At 37.7% G+C, this 12,121-nt stretch overlaps 1 pseudogene; it reads right to left on the bottom strand.

Annotated features, from left to right (window-relative positions):
- Window positions 1-6,335: 6,335 nt before the first annotated feature.
- On the bottom strand, window positions 6,336-7,271 carry LOC121477630 (annotated as a pseudogene).
- Window positions 7,272-12,121: the final 4,850 nt, after the last annotated feature.

The following is a 12,121-nucleotide window of genomic DNA, read 5'->3' as shown; positions in this document are numbered from 1 at the left end:
AAAAGTATGGAGGTTTCTCAAAAAAATTAAAAACAGAGTTACCATATTATACAACAATCTGGTTCCTGGGTATATATCTAAACAAATGGAAAACAGTATCTTGAGGAAATATTTGCACACTCAAGTTCATTGCAGCATTATTCACAATAGACAAGAGGAAAAAGCAGCCTAAATATCCAACAATGGGTGGATGGATGAAGAAAATGTGGCATGCACCTATAAGACTACTATTCAGCCTTAAGAAAGAAAAAAAAAATCCTGTTCCATACTACAAAATGGTTAAAGTTTGGAGACATTATGTTAAGTGAAATAAGCCAGTCACAAAATGACAAATACTGCATGGTTCAGTGTTAGAAATCTAAAGGACTCAAGATGGCAGAAGAGTAGGGTCCCCAAGTCACCTGTCCCCACCAACTTACCTAGATAACTTCAAATCATCCTTAAAAACTTACGAGTTCTGTCTGAGATTTAAAGAGAGAACAGCTGGAATGCTACAGCGAGAAGAGTTTGCTCTTCTATTAAGGTCGGAAGACAGAAAAAAAAAAGAAAGAAATAAAAAAGCATCCGAGGGGAGGGGCCCCTGTGAGGAACCGGGCTAAGGCCAGGTGGCAAGAGCCCCCAGGACAGGAAAGCCCAGGCCCGGAGAAGCAGGAACTTTACCAATCTTCCCGTTTGGAAAGGCGCTCACAGGGAGCTCGGGCAGGATCCCAGGAGGGGCAGGGATGTCCACAGGCTCCCAGGGGCACTAACAGAGGAGATGCGCCCCGGGGTAGAGCGCGCCACACACTGCGGGCCAAGCTCCCTGAAGGGCTGGAGCACGCAACTGGCGAGGCTCTGGTGGTGGCTCCGTGTGGAGAGGGCTCTGAGGCCTGGGAGCACGATTCCAGGTGCAGGCCCTGGAGCCCAGGGCGCTGAGGGACATAGCCCAAGATCCGACACTCCCCCCGGAACAGGCAGGGGCCAGGGGGACACAGGACAGCAGGGACGCTTCTGCCGCCGGCGGCCCTGAGCTGTGCAGATCCGCACCCTGGCCCCCGGAGCACCCAGGCCCCTGCGGACTAAGAGCTGCCATAGTAACTGCGAAAGCTGACTCTAGAGCTGGACAGCTGGCCGCCCGCACTGTTATTGTCCCTCCTGGTGTCACCTTGTACCTGGGACTTAGCAGAGGCCTGACAGGATAAACAGCTCCCACTGAGCCGTGTACCTGGAAGGGGGCTGGGCAGCTCCCCCAGGTGCACACACCTAAGAATCAGCACAGCAAACCTCCTCCCCCAGAAGACCAGTTAGAAGGACAGGGGAAAAGCAGGTTATTGACCAAGCAGCACTGGAAACTTCCAGGGGAAGTCGAGGGATTTACAGTATATAGAATCAGAGGATACTTCCCCCTTGTTTTTTTGTTTTCCATTTGTTTCCCCCCCCTTTTAAATTCTCTCTTTTTCTCCTTTTTCCAGTATAACTTGTTTTAGGCTACTCTGCACTGAGCAAAATGACTAGAAGGAAAAACTCACCACAAAAGAATCAGAAACAGTCCACTCTGCCACAGAGTTACAAAATTTGGATTACAATTCAAAGTCAGAAAGCCAATTCAGAAGCACAAAAATAAAGCTACTGGTGGCTCTGGAAAAAAGCATAAAGTATTCAAGAGACTTGGTGACTGCAGAATTTAGATCTAATCAGGCTGAAATGAAAAATCAATTAAATGAGATGCAATCCAAACTGGAGGTCCTAACGACGAGGGTTAACAAGGTAGAAGAACAAGTGAGTGACATAGAAGACAAGTTGATGGCAAGGAGGGAAACTGAGGAAAAAAGATAAAAAAGTTTAAAGATCATGAGGTTAGGTTAAGGGAATTAAATGACAGCCTCAGAAGGAAAAAATCTACGTTTAATTGGGGTTCCAGAGGGCTCCGAAAGGGACAGAGGACCAGAAAGTGTATTTGAACAAACCATAGCTGAGAAAATCCCTAACTTGGGAAGAGAAACAGGCATTCAGATCCAGGAGATAGAGAGATCCCCTACTAAAATCAATATAAATTGCTCAACACCTCGACATTTAATAGAGAAACTTGCAAACTCCAAAGATAAAGAGAAGATCCTTAAAGCAGCTAGAAACAAGAGATCCCTAACCTTTATGGGGAGAAGTATTAGGATAACATCAGACCTCTTCACAGAGACCTGGCAGGCCAGAAAGGGCTGGCAGGATATATTCAGGGTCCTGAATGAGAAGAACATGCAGCCAAGAATAATCTATCCAGCAAGGCTCTCATTCAGAATAGAAGGAGAGATAAAGAGCTTCCAAGAGAGGCAGAAATTGAAATGTGACCACCAAACCAGCTCTGCAAGAAATAGTAAGGGGGACTCTGTAAAAGAAAGAGGATTCCCAAGGAAACAATGCACAAAAAACAGGGACTGAATAGGTATTATGATGACACGAAATTCATATCTTTCAATAGTGACTCTGAACGAGAATGTGCTTAATGACTCCATAAAAAGGTGCAGGGTTTCAGACTGGATAAAAAAACAAGACCCGTCTATTTCCTGTCTATACAGACACATTTTAGACTGAAACATACCTACAGCCTGAAAATATAAGGATGGAGAACCATTTACCATTCAGATGGTCCTCAAAAGAAAGCAGGGGTAACCATCCTCATATCAGATAAATTAAAGTTTATCCCAAAGACTGTAGTAAGAGATGAAGAGAGACACTATATCATACTTAAAGGATCTATCCAACAAGAGGACCTAAGAATCATGAATATTTATGCCCCGAACATGGGAGCTGCCAAGTATATCAATCAATTAATAACCAAAGTAAATACATACTTAGATAATAATCTACTTACACTTGGTGACTTGAACACAGCGCTTTCAATAATCGACAGATCTTCTAAGCACAACATCTCCAAAGAAACAAGGGCTTTATGATACACTAGACCAGTGGATTTCACAAATATTCACAGAACTTGACATCCAAACACTACTAAATACACATTCGTCTCAAGTGCACATGGAACTTTCTCCAGAACAGACCACATACTGGGTCAAAAATCAGGTCTTAACTGATACCAAAAGATTGGGATCACTCCCTGCATATTGTCAGACCATAATGCTTTGAAACTAGAACTAAATCACAAGAAGTTTGGAAGGATTTCCAACACATGGAGCTTAAGGACCATTCAGCTAAAAAATGAAAGCGTCAACCCAGAAATTAGGGAATTTGGAAATTAATTAAATAAACATATCTTAATTTTAAGAGGGTAGAGTCCATAATATTATTTTAGAAATGAACACTATAAATTCAGGGGAAAAATGCCTTCCCTTCATCATTGTACTGGTGGTTTCATCCAAATACAATACAACCTACCAAAATATCACCAAATATTATAAAATAAAATGAACCAAAATAAAAAGATATGTTACATTGATGAATTGGAATAATCAAAATCATAAAGTTTTTTTATTCTTTCTCAATTAATCTATAAATTTTTATTTAAATTGCTATTCTAAAATTTTTTTGGTAGAATTTGACAACTTATCCTAAAATCATCTGGAAGATAAAGGGCTAGTTTCCAAGATCTATAAAGAACTTATTAAATTCAACAAGAAACAAACAATCCAATCATGAAATGGCAAATGACATGAACAGAAATTTCACCAAAGAAGACATGCATATGGCCAAGAAGCCCATGAGAAAATGCTCCACATCACTTGCCATCAGGGAAATACAAATCAAAACCACAATGAGATCCCACCTCACACCAGTGAGAATGGGGAAGATTAACAAGACAGGAAACCACAAATGTTGGAGAGGATGTGGAGAAAGGGAACCCTCCTGCACTGTTGGTGGGAATGTGAACTGGTGCAGCCACTCTGGAAAACTGTGTGGAGGTTCCTCAAAGAGTTAAAAATAGACCTGCCCTACGACCCAGCAATTGTACTGTTGGGGACTTACCCCAAAGATGCAGATGCAGTGAAATGCTGGGACACCTGCACCCCGATGTTTCTAGCAGCAATGTCCACAATAGCCAAACTGTGGAAGGAGCCTCGGTGTCCATCAAAAGATGAATGGATAAAGAAGATGGGGTATATATATACAATGGAATATTACTCAGCCATTAGACAACGACAAATACCCACTATTTGCTTCATCATGGAGGATCCTAGAGGGTATTATTGCTGAGTGAAATAAGTCATTTGGAAAAGGACAAACATTTTATGGTCTCATTTGGGGAATATAAAAAATACTGAAAGGGAATAAAGGGGAAAGGAATGTAAATGAGTATGGGAAATGAACAAGGGTTAGTCGAAGAGGAGGTGGGCGGGGGTTTGTGGTGACTGGGTGATGGGCACTGAGGGGGGCACTTGGCGGGATGAGCCCTGGGTGTTATGCTATATGTTGGCAAATTGAACTCCAATAAAAAAAAATTTTAAAGAATTCTAAAGTAGTCAAACTCTTAGAAACAGAAGGCGGAATGGTGATTGCTAGGAGCTAACAAGAGGTAGAAAGTGGAGTATTTTATAAATAAGGATAGAGTTTTAGTTTTGCAAGATAAAACATTTTAGAAATATGTTACAAAACAAGGTGTACATATTTAACACTACTGTAACTTAAAAATGCTTAAAATGTTACATGGTTTCAACCACAATAAAAAATGAACCAGAGCAGCACATATTAAACAGATAAGTCATTAAGACATAAAGTGAGTAAAAAAAAATACAATAATAAGTTTATATGGATTCCATTTATATCAAGTAAAAACATTTAAAAAATTGTATGCACAATATGAAAAATGAGGGACATAATTTTTAAAACATACCCAGGAATGGTACCTATGGAGCTCATGATAGTGATGATCATATTACAATAAAATAAATAGGTGTAGGTGATTGCTTAAGGGTCTTTATTATCTCTAACACTCTAGTTTTGTAGTAAAAGAATCAAATAAATGTGGCAAAATGTTAGAAATTTGTTAAAGCTACATGTTATATCAATATCTATGCTTAAATCTGTGATTCAAATATTTCATAAGAAATAGATATATATGCCCAATGATTTAGGGGCCTAGTTCCTAGTTCAATGGGGCCTAGTTCCTCTTCAATGTGTTTTTTAAAACAAAATTTTAGTCCAAATATGTTGTTCACATATGGGTAGAAATACATCTTTAAACCACCCTTTAGTTTATAATTAGTATATTACACATATTGCTTAGAAGGCAATGATGAAAAAGTATTGGATAAAAGCCTATAGAAAGGTTGCTGAGAGTTTGGGAGAGAGCAGGGAATTTGAATCTGATATCAAAGAGGCCACCATACAATGTCTTTTTCTTCTAATATCCATGAACCGTGGATGAAACATTTTAATTTAGTACTATCCTTATACAACGTGGGCAGCTTGACTACTTCCTGTTTTGTTGTGATGTGATTGGCATATAGAGGGTCTTCTTTATGTTCCTTTGTCCAGGGGGTTGACATACTTACTAGTAAAGCTCTTACTTGACTCGAGAGATACACGAGAATAGATATGTGAACAAACATGAATGAAGGAATAAGGTAAAATGAGCTGTGTTTCATATATACATCAAGTGGAATTTCTACTTGTTTCAGGAAAATATGTTTCTTGTGAGTAGATGATTCTTAGATCTATCTACTCATAGAAATTAGCCAGTGTACCTCATTAAAAAAGTTATAATTCTTACACATATTAGAATCCATAGACATGTGAGTTTATGTGTGAGTGTTTAGGAGACTTCAAGAGTTCATATGGTTTTATACACATTTAGTCAACTAGAGAATTTAACTGAAGATTCCTAATCTGAATTAAAAATAGATAAATTCCCAAATGATTCCTCTTTATTTATGAAATTTAGTCTTGCACATTTTTCAGTTTCCAACTATAGTTAATAAGCCATTTTTTCTGCTTCATTACATTAAAAAAGTATTAACCCTAAATGAATTGAATTTTAATTAAGATGTTTATTCTTCCAATAAAACCAAAAAATATAGAAATGTAAGGATGGAACATTTGATAATTTCAATATATATTACGAATCTTAAAAAAATCTACAAAGTGAATTAATATCAACTTATTCTCGGGGCAGCCCCGGTGGCTCAGCAGTTTAGGGCTGCCTTCAGTCCAGGGCGTGATCCTGGAGACATAGGATCGAGTCCCACATCGGACTCTCTGCGTGAAGCCTGCTTCTCCCTCTGCCTGTGTCTCTGCTTCTCTCTGTGTGTCTCTCATGAATAAATAAATAAAAGTCTTTAAAAAAAACCTTATTCTGAATTGAAAAACATGAGTTTTGCACTAAAAAGCTTCATCATCATGATTGTTGCCTAGAAGGTCTGTCTGAATCTGATGTGTTTGGTTCTCAGACTATTCATGGCTGCTTTCATCTCCTGGTTCCTCAGAGTGTAAATAATGGGGTTCACTAAGGGTGTGATAACTGAATAAAACACAGAAAGAAATCTATCCACTGAAAAGCCACTGAATGGCCAAGCTTAAATGAAGATACATGGCCCAAAGAACAGAGTGACCACAGTAATGTGAACAGACAGTGTGGACAGAGCCTTTGAGAGGGCACTAGAGGATTGCCATCGGATGGTTACCAGAATGACAGTGTAGGAAATGAGCAGGAGCATAAAGCAGGTGAAAGACAACAGGCCACTGTCAGCAATTACTAGCAACTCCAGAACACAAGTCTCAGTGCAGGCAAGTTTTTGAATGAGAGGAAGGACAAAAAATATTGTCCACTATGTTGGGGCCACAGAAGGGCAAGGTGACAGTAAAAATCATCTGGCTCATCATATGCACAAAGCCAACAGCCCAGGATAGCAGCACAGAGCCCACGAGGACCTGGCAGTTTATGATGGGTGTGTAGTGAAGAGGTTTGCATTGCATATTGCAATGTACCGATCAACAGCCATGACTATGAGAAGAGTCATTTAGTGCCCCCTAAGAGGTGGAGGTAGAACATCTGAGCCATACAAAGAAATAGTTCTGTTCTCCCTGAGGAGATCTATGACCATCTTAGGGGTTGTGATTGTGGAAATAGACATATCCAGAAAGGAGAGGTTTCCAAAGAGGAAGTACATTGGTGTGGAATACAGAAGTGAGTCAGAGGTCACAGTGACCATGATGAGAAGGTTTCCTGCCACAATCGCTGCATAGGACAACAAAAATATGAAAAAAAGAGAAAATCTCAAGTCCCCAAGTGTTAGTGAGTCCTAACAAAACAAACTCAGGTTAATTGAATTATTAATTATATCCATCTTCTTTAGAAGATGTGGTATAGGGCAGCCTGGGTGGCTCAGCGGTTTAGCGCCGTCTTCAGCCCAGGGCCTGATCCTGGAGACCCGGGATCGAGTTCCACGTCCGACTCCTTGCATGGAGCCTGCTTTCTCTCTCTCTCTCTCTCTCTCTCTCTCTCTCTCTCTCTCTCTCTCATAAATAAATAAAATCTTAAAAAAAAAAAGAAGATGTGGTCTATGTATACAATGGAATATTCCTCAGCCATCAGAAATGACAAATACCCACCATTTGCTTCAACGTGGATGGAACTGGAGGGTATTATGTTGAGTGAAATAAGTCAATCGGAGAAGGACAAACATTATATGGTCTCATTCATTTGGGGAATATAAAAAAATAGTGAAAGGGAATAAAGGGGAAAGGAGAAAAAATGAGTGGGAAATATCAGGGAGGGAGACAAAACATGAGAGACTCCTAACTCTGGGAAACAAACTAGGGGTGATGGAAGGGGCGGTGGACGGGGGAGGGTGGGTGACTGGATGATGGGCACTGAGGGGGACACTTGATGGGATGAGCACTGGATGTTATGCTATATGTTGGCAAATTGAACTTCAATTAAAAAAATAATTATATCCATCTAGTCTAGTAGGGGTTTTCAGAAAGTTATTAACATGTAGAAAATCTGGAAAAAGTGATAATTTAACTTGTGATAGTATTGAAGATATAGACATATAGAAAGTATTTGATTCCTATAGAAAGAGAAACGATGAACATTTCTGAAAAATACATTTAATTAATTCAAGCAACATTCACATTACCAAATTTATTTTCAGCCAGAGAAGAACAAAATATAAGAAATTCATTGTAGAAATTTTTTTAAGATTTTATTTATTTATGAGAGACACAGAGAGAGGCAGAGGGAGAAGCTGGCTCCATGCAGAGAGCCTGGTGTGGGACTCGATTCCGGGACTCCAGAACCACGCCATGGGCTGATGGGAGGCACTAAACCGCTGAGCCATCCAGGGATCCCCCATTGTAGAAATTTGTAAACAGAGTTTACAGGCATAGGTCCATCTCCACAGTGATTTGTTGTTTCTGTCATAGTTTATGAGTCGATGAGTTATGAGTTCAATAGGCTGATGAGTAAAAGAGCCAAATGACCATTAGTCGAATGATTGAGTTCAAGTAGATAGTATGTGTAACTTTGTGGTGCTAGGGCCCAGTATTAGATCTTTTGCATCTTCCCCCTTCCTAACTTAAAATACTCAGGTGCCTGGAAGTTGATATATTTTTCAGCAAATTGCTTCTATGAGCTCTAATGCATTATCACCCCTCTCTTTTATCCTATATAGGTAAACCAATGATTTCACTTATTCCTGAAGCTTTAATCTGGTTACAACTTGTCATATATTCTTGTTGCCCCCCAAATTATAATAAAACAACTTTCCTAAAAAGTTTCTGGAGAAGACCATAAATGTTTCTCAGAAACCAGAAACCCAGAAATGTCTGGGTCTTCCTCACTCCCTTCCTTCTTTTATTCTTTTTCTTTCATTAGTTCTTTTATTCTTCTTTCTTACTTCCTCCCCTCATCTTCCTTGTCTTCATCTTTTTTGCCCTCCTCCTCTTCCTTCTTCTGAATAGTGCTGTGTATCTAATTATTGATTTCTGAATAAAACTTGTGACCTCCACTGTTGAGTCTTTTTGCCTGTTTTCCTAAATCTATTATTGCTGGGCTCTCGACTGGAGTTTTCTTTCTGGTCCCTTTACGTTGTGTGCATAGATGATCTCTGAACAAACAACAGACCTTTAACAAGTAGTTTTTATGTTTCCTTGTCTCTTAAATGCTTATTATCCTTGTACCCAGTGCTTTCCTCAGATACAGTATCACACTGTGCAGACTGACTTGACTCATCTTGGCTCATACATCCTTAACAATTGTACTCTGTATGTGTTTCCACATGGAGCTCATACTGTTGGCTCACTTTTATCTACATTTCATTTTGATTTAGATCTTTTGGTCTCAGCTTTTTTCCCCTTTCTTTTCTTCTTTTAAAAAGACTGTTGGTGATGTACACCAAACACCCAGATCCAGTCTCATATTTATTAATCACAAAAGCACATACTTACACAACATTCTAGTTCTGGAGCACCAAATCAGAATGTGGAAAATCTACTCTCTAAATTTCCCCCCCTTTTTTTTTTGCTTAATAACTTATGAAATATTCAGATGAACGTGAAAGAATCCTAACTCTGGGAAATGAACTAGGGGTGGTGGAAGGGGAGGTGGGCGGGGGTTGGAGGTGACTGGGTGATGGCACTGAGGTGGGCACTTGATGGGATGAGCACTGGTGTTATTCTATATTTTGGCAAATTGAACACCAATAAAAAATATTAAAAAAAGAATCAGGCTAAACAATTTTTTAATTTTTTTGTAAAATGTTTTTTTTTTTTTTTTAAAAAAAGACAATCAAGAATAAGGATTTAAATTCTAGTCCTGGCCTCAACATTTCCTAGAGAAATATACTCTTAATTTTTGAAAAGTTATTTATTTTTCCATAAAAATGAAATGATACCTGTACTACTACCTCACAGATTGCTATGAGACCCCAGGGTAATATATATAGAATATATTTGTATGTTTCATTAAGTACATGTAGGTCCTATGTATGTGCATTCATATAATTCTATCTTTAGCATTATCTAATTTTTTTGATGATTGTAAGATATTCAAATCAGTAAGAACCACAGAAGAATTTTTACTAGGGTAAAAGAAGGCAGCATTGATAAAAACATTTCTATCTATGAAATATAAATGATGTAATTACCTAGTTATCTTCATTATAAAGATAGAGCATCATCATTGGTGTGTAATTGAATCTACATACTAGTTATGCGTGATATGAAATTAAGTCAGTGTTTCCTATTTTCTTGATCTGAAATGTTATTAGATTACATTTTAGGCTTGTCACAGCTACTAAACTTAGCCCAGGAAAAATCTAATTTTTCTATTATTTTACAACATTCTAAATTATTTTGTTGTTGTTTTTTTATCCCACGGAGATTAAACTAAATCAATTTAATATTGCAAAAACATAAACTTGAATTGTAAATCTGACCCCTAAAATCAGGAATGTCAGTGCTATTTATCAATCAGACTGGTTCTTCTTACTGGAAATAGATACATTAGTCCATTTACTAGTTGACCAAAATTATTTTTTACTATTGCCCTCATGATCAGATAATATGCTTTTCATTCAGCTCTAAGTTTCTATAAAATTCAGTTCTGAATTTCTCTTTTATTAAACTGTATAAATGCAGTTTGTTATTAATACTGATATTTAAACCTACCAGTTCTAGCTGAGGAGTGGTCTCTTCAAACACATGCAGACACAGTGAGATACTGCATATATATTGTTTATCTTTTTTACCCCCATGAATATATGTGACATTCATTTGCAGGTAAAAAAAAAAAAGGACAAGAATCATACACATAATGTGCTGACTGGTGATCAACACCCAAAGGGAATTATTAACATAAACATGCTAGTGTTCCCTAGAGTTCAGAACAAGGACTTACTCTCTCATTATTTAAGTGGATGGTGAATTCACCAAGTGGATCAGCCATGTGAACCTTCTCTATTAAGTGCTTTGACAAACTCAAGTGTTTTGCTTGGAGCATGATGAATGCTTTGTAGAAAATGAATATTATAGATAATAGATTTGAAGAGATTTTAATTCTATCAATTTGATTTAATCATTATGAATATTCATGATTAATTTGGTAATTGAATTCATTTATTCAAGTAAAATTAGAATAGTGCCCACACTGAGCAAGCCACATAAGGAAATTCATGTTACGGAGCAGTTCTTAACAGAGATAAATCTCTTTTTACTATGTTAAGGGGAGAGAGAGAGAGTAGAGAGAGCTTGAGTGAGCAAACAAGGGAATCTTTACCTTGGTAATCAATAAATGATTAATGGTAATCAATAAGTAATTACTTAGTGGAATTTTGCAATCAACAATTCTAAAGATACAGCATTTTGCTAGTTCTTTATTAATTATATAGAACTTCATGATGACTCAAAAGTATTAAGAAAGATCTGTAGCAAAAACTTTATAAAACAATGAAGTTAACCAAGTAAAATTCTAAAGGCCAATGACATAACAATATATGAATGCAAATGAGTTCATACACTACAGAAATTTTTCTGTATTTACTCATATATAACTTTTCCATGTTGCTCCAATTAAAATTCTCTTGAAAAGTTTACAAGAAAGTGACGGTAGTAAATATACAATAAATCTGGTGTCACATTCATTTCCTAAGCCCATAGCAGACATTGTTAATAGATTCCTCATACTTTTGATCCCTCCCAGAAATTTTTAAAAAATTTAGTTCCTTATCCTCATACTTTTTGATCCCTCCCAGAAATTTTTTAAAAAATTTAGTTCCTTATTCTCATACTTTTTGATCCCTCTCAAAATTTCTTTTAAAAATTTAGTTCCTTATACAGCCACTAACAATTAGAATTACCATGAAAAATAAACCTTTAAAAAATATTTATGGATGAGTTGCTTGGGTGGCACAGTCAAGTGTCTGCCTTCGACTCAGGTCATGACCCCAGGGTCCTAGGATCTAGTCCCTCCCTCATTGGGCACCTTGATCAGCAGAGTCTACTTCTCCTTCTCGCTGCCCCTCCCCCTCCCCCCTGCGCTCTCTCTGTCAAATAAATAATAAATTAATAAACAAATAAATAAAATCAATCTTAAAACAATATTTATGGAGGGGAAATATATGCCACGGTTTAGTGTGGCATTTTAGGAGATGATTACAAGAAGAAGATTCTTAAATATAGAAATCATAAAGATAAT

The sequence above is a fragment of the Vulpes lagopus genome, chromosome 2 (assembly GCF_018345385.1).
Source record: "Vulpes lagopus strain Blue_001 chromosome 2, ASM1834538v1, whole genome shotgun sequence".
Classification (NCBI taxonomy): domain Eukaryota; kingdom Metazoa; phylum Chordata; class Mammalia; order Carnivora; family Canidae; genus Vulpes; species Vulpes lagopus.
The sequence above is the reverse complement of the archived record's forward strand: the minus strand, read 5'-3'. Positions and strand labels throughout refer to the sequence as shown.